The sequence below is a fragment of the Pinus tabuliformis genome, chromosome X (genome assembly GCF_031772625.1).
Source record: "Pinus tabuliformis cultivar Carrire ecotype Pingquan chromosome X, CPIR1, whole genome shotgun sequence".
Classification (NCBI taxonomy): domain Eukaryota; kingdom Viridiplantae; phylum Streptophyta; class Pinopsida; order Pinales; family Pinaceae; genus Pinus; species Pinus tabuliformis.
The window spans coordinates 401,892,025-401,897,994 of NC_142308.1; positions in this window are offsets into that span (position 1 = coordinate 401,892,025).

A 5,970-nucleotide genomic window follows, 5' to 3' on the forward strand; every position below is an offset into this window, starting at 1 on the left:
GCTATGGTGAATACCATTGATCTCAAGAGGAGATGTTTGGAAGTGTTGCACCTCAGCATTGTAAGTGGGTTGAGCTACTTCAACGTGTGGGTTTGGAAATGGTGGTATGGGTAGTTGAGTGGGAGTGGATATTTGAGATGGATGTGGTTGGAGTTGTGGTTGTAGTGGAGATGAATAGTTGGGATAACATGGAGTTGGGTATGAAGGATATTGAGAAAAATATTGAGGATATTGTGGATGGCTCCTATAAGTTCCTTGCCAACCTTGTTGCCAATATTGGTTTTGGGGTTGAGATGGCCAATGTTGTCAAGGAAAAAGTGTGTTCCAATTACTTTGAGGTAGATATGCATAACCTTGAAATTGTTAATTAGGCTCTTGCATCATATACAGCTGAATAGGCTACCATGGTTCTCTTGGAGCTACATAACACAGCTGCATTGGCAATTGACTTGCTCCATTGTCCTCTTGGTAAACTTCCTTCAACTTTGGAAATGATGGACAATGTTTAACATCATGTGATTCTGCAAAACAAATATCAGAACTTTATTTTCCTTCATCTTGCATTCTTAACATTTCTACTTGTTTTGTTAGATTGCTAAGAATTTATGTTTTAAAGGCATCAAACAAATTTCCAAGTTTAGCTTGACTTACCAATCTTGATGTTGATTTACCTACTCTTGTTTTTCCTCTTGATATGCATTTGCATGTTTCACAAATTTCCTCAAATGATAATTGATATACATCACCTCTAATCATGAGATTAAGGAGATCGATCCACTCATCCCTAATTGTTCTAAGTAAGAGGGTTTTTAGTGTGTCGGACCCTAAATGATGTAGTTTTCCCCTCTTAACATTATACATGAACCTCTCTATTAGATCCTCTAGACTCTCATCTTCTCTTTGATTCATTCTAAAAATTTCTTCTTTAAGATCATGATCTTCATGTTTTTCTATAAATATATTTTGCATATCATTCCATGATCTTATTGAATTAGTCCCTAAAATCATGAACCATTTAAGAGCTCTATCCTTCAATGTTGCCAAAAACAATCTCAGTTTTTGAGTTTTTAATAAGTAACCATAAGAACTACAAACAATCTCAAATTCAAAGAGAAAGGTTTTTGGATACTCTGACCTTAGACCATGAAATTTTGGAAGAAAAGATGGAGGGATGTTCTTCATGTGCACACTTCCATCATTATCTTGAATGGGAAATCCGATAGGATCTTCCTCATTGTCATCATCGCCATCAATTTCTTCTACATTCTTTGTCATCTTCTTCTTCTACCTGCAAAAGTGAATGGTGATATGGCTCTTACTGCACCATGTGATCAAATGGGGTGGTGGGTTGGTGTTGGAGAATTTTGTTTTTGTTTTTATGATTGAATGAAAACTATAATGCAATGCAATTTTCTACTTTTGAAATTAAATATGCCTAATGAAAAAAAAAATTGTTTTTCCCAAAAATTAAAAGAAATGAATCAACTAGGGAAGAAAACAATGCATACACCTCCCCAGCAATGGCGCCAAAAAATGATGAGCCTCGGTATTGCAACAAGAATGCTGCAACTCCCAAGGCTACCGACTTTAATTATCAACCCGAGGTTCGTACAAACTTAAGAGGTGTTGGCACTATATGTGTGGCATACAATGTGTCATTCCTTTACTGTCATGATGTAATGGAGTGCATGTACTGAATTCAAATCCTAAACTAATTGCAGAAAATGAAATGTTCGAAATGGAACCTTAACCTATTGCAAGAAAGAAAGTACAAGGAAAGAGACGGAAATTCAATGCTAAATCACACCATTTCCTAATTAACTGCCAAGAAACTATGCTTTGCAATAATGCTAAATTATCATGAACCAAATGCTACTATCTAAGAATGGAAGTAAGAAGCATCAAACATCACTAATGTGCAAGTAAAGGGACTGAAATAAATCTGTTTTTGTCTTTTTGTCTTTTCATGCAAAATCAAGTATGCAAACTAATTTCTTTTAGTGATGTCGTAGGTGAATTTAGGATGTTGGAGGTTGGATGGAAGGGTTAGGAGATGGTTGGATGGTGTGGGAGACCCTTGGTAGGCTTTTTGTGACTTCCTAAAGGTTTTCTCTCAATTCGGCCTCAAAACAGGCCATTTTAGGAAAACCTACAGGATGTAATAGAAACCTACAAGATGATCCTGTAGGAATTACACTGAACCTATAGGTTACAACCGAGAGAAAAATGTGAGGTGTTGGAGGTGATGGGAGGCCTAGGAAAGGTGTGTGATGGATGGAATGGAGTGGGAAAATTCCTAGGATCACTCAAAACTCAAAACCAAAGTCCGGAAATGGGTGGATTCGCTCAAAAAGCTTGGAGAAGTTTCGTCGTGAAATGATGAAATTGGTGAGGGTTTAATGAACAAGCAAATCAAATCCAAATTGGATGGGACAAATTTTTTTATTAACTAGGATGTCTTAGGTCTTGATTCCAAGTGGAATCACTCAAAAACACCTATGTTAACCCATGCAACAAAAAAAATAAAAATAAAATAAAACATTACTAGTCGAAAATCTAGAATTTGAGAACTAGTGAGCTTGTAAATCTAATACATGCATAACCAAATCAAGTGAAAATGCAATGGAGTAATTTTTGTTATGAACTATAATGTTTTTTTGATCTAATGCAAGTGGAATCAATTTGATCGAAGCTCGTTAGGATGCTCTAAAAACAGCAGAAATTTATTGTTCTTTGCTAAAAAGGAGGTCCAATGATCTAGATTTGGGAATAAGAAGACTAATCCAAGCAGCTCAATGATTACTATGAACTTCCAAACTTTTCCAAAGATGAAATAATTATTGTGATCCTGCAAAAGAACTTACATCAACCATTGAACTCAATCCTACAACAAGAAATCATTAATACTAAATGCAAAAATAGAGAGAAATAAAAACTAGAGATGCATGTGAATAAGCAATGAAAAGAAGCAAAGAAAATGATACAAAAAGGATATGAGGTTCCTGGGATGGAAAATCCCAAGGAAAATCAGAGACCTATGGAGGAGAACAAGATTTAGAAGCTGAACATGACACCAATCTTCCTTATTTTCATCAATAGAATTACATCCCTGCAAGAAAATACAATGGAGCTGCAAAAATACAAGCTCTCTCCACAATAACACTAATGAAAATCTCCCCCTAGAGGAAAATTCAACTTGGTACTTATAAAAAATGATTAGGAATCATTTCCCATGAATGGAGGAAGCTTTCCCCACCAAATCCCTTGATTAGTGGATTTAGTCCCCAATACTAGGAATTTGCATTAAATGGCAGGGAACACATTCCTAGATTTTCTCAGCCATTCCCTAGAGGAATATTCGACTTGGTACTTATAAAAAATCATTAATTATAATTCCCCATGAATGGAGGAAACTTTCTCCACTGAAATCCCTTGATTAGTGGATCTGCTCCATTGATTGGTGGATCTTCTCCCTTGATTAATGGAACACTTTCCTAGATTTTCTCAATCATTGGAGTTCCCAATTTGTGTCATAATTCCATAATATCTTGTTGAATTATTATTTATTATTGATCCTCCAGTAGTAGGGAATAAGTCCCTAGATTATCTCCTCCTCCAACTCTTCATAATCTGCCCAATATTCTCATAATATTCCACAAAAAAATAAATAATATTAGGCACAAATATTCAATTATTCATAAACCTTCCTAATGAATATATTAAAGTTAAAAATAAATTATCTAATGCAAAAAGAGGGGTTTAATGTGTTGAAGGATGGTCATATTCCTTAATTTATGTTTTAAATTAGAGGCATGGGCCTTAATTTATGTCTAATTTAGAGGCCCATCAAAGATCCTCTGATAGAATCTTCAAAAGAAGGTTCATAAATAAGAGCAGATGTTTCATTGGGAGTCCCATTCATGGGATTCAAGAAATAATGATATGTGGGCAAGAAAATATGAAGCAAGAAAGGCTACACCAATCAAGAAGAACCATCAAATGAAGCCAAGATGATCAAATCAGAATCAATATGAGGTATCTATGCATCAATTTTAACTCATGTCATCATATATATTATTGATTCATGGGAATAGTTCTTAAACATGATTAAGCATAAAAGGATCTCTTTCACCAATGACATGCTCGAAAGCATGTACTACAATAAAAAGAAGGCCAACATCAAGAAGTGCTCCCATAAGGAGTATAAGGTGGTTGACTAATCAATCCAAGAAGAAGCAAATGAAGAAATAGATCAAGCATGTGAAGAACACCATGGTCTCCAAGAATCACTATCTGACAAGCCATTAAAGACATCTCCTGAAAGAAGGCATTACAACTCTAACAAAGGAAGAAAAAGATCAGATGACCCTTGACACCTATGAAGGCCTTGGAGATATTAAAGTGCAGATTAGTGCTTCAACTCTACAAAGATGTCATGATGAAGAAGTCATCCAACCACTATTTGATGTTGAAGTAATATTGGGATGAAGTCATGAAGGGCTACTAAATTGAAGCATGGGAACAAGTAAGTACAACTAAGCATCGATGTGATAAATATTCTGAATCCTAGCCAGATGACAAAGGAGTAGCTAGATGATGAAAGAACCTAGCATATATCAAGAAGGCCACTTTCCATGAAGGAAGAAATGACATGACAAGCCAGGAAGGAAAGTGATTGATGGTTGATGCCCTACCAGGAAGAAGTTCAAACAAATACTTCATGACATCAAAAGAAAGAACGATATCAAGCAGTTGAATGACCCATAGAAGAACTTGTTGATGAATGGAGAAGTCCCTAGTTAAGAGGGAGTTCTCACAAGTTCCAAATTACAAAATAGCTTGATCAAGTTTTTGGTCAGAGGAAACTTGGGCATCTCTTCCTCAATTAAGAGGAAGAGATAGACACAACATTCTTGGCTTCACTTGGGAAGAAAGAATGTAAGGATTGGGTAATCATTTGGCATCTGATCCTCTTTGAGGATGTGTAGGGCATCTAGGATCAGAGTAGGCAAGAGGAACGATATTCTTTAGGGTTGGGAACCCAAGACAAGAATAGTCCTAGAAGGTCATACTCAGTGAACACCCAGGTGGGTATGTACCTTGAGAGACAATGATTAAGGTGTCTATAAGTCATTGGTATCACCAACATTATGCTCTAATCTTATGAGAGATAGAGTTGTTATTCAAGGCCTTGTTATAAACAATGTTGGTTACTATGATGCTATAACAGATGGATTTCCAATCCGGTTTCTCTTATGTGAATTCTTCAAGATTGAAAAATAGCCAAAAACCTTGTAATGATCTATGACTAGCTTCCTATTTAAGAGGGAGTGTTGAAGAAAGAGTAACTGGGTTAGGTCTTCATAAATGTAATTTTGATATTTGTATTTATACAAGAAAAATTATATTTTTTTGTTATATTTATCAATGAGTTTCTTGCTCATTGAAATAGGTCTAGCACATGTCAAAGTGTTATAGGTAAGTCAAAGAGTCAAAAGATAATGTTGAAGAACCTTAAGGTCATGTTACACCATGTATATTTATATATTATAGTCAAAGATATCCCTCCAAGAAAATTCACAAGTCCTCTCCATGCAACAACATCACCAAAGAAGCAAAAACGAAGTGGGAAAGTCAAGTTGGCCTTAAGTTCTCAAGTCGGCCTCAATTCTTCCTCAAGTCAGCCTAAGGAGGGACAATCCTCTATATATAGAGGTTTTCCACTCCTCCAATGACAAGAAGCAATCATACATCTGAAATCAGCGAGCAAAGGAAGACCGAGAAAGGGTGCATAAATTCGAAGTAAAAGAAGCCTCTAGCATAGCGAAGAAGGAGAAGACAAAACTGAAGCTTAGAGGGTTGTTCTAAGGGTAAATCACAGTCACATGTATGAGAAAAGGAGGTCTCTCTACGGTCATAACAGCAACAACATAATAGTCTCATATCTCTCATTTTTTGGGTTAGAAACTT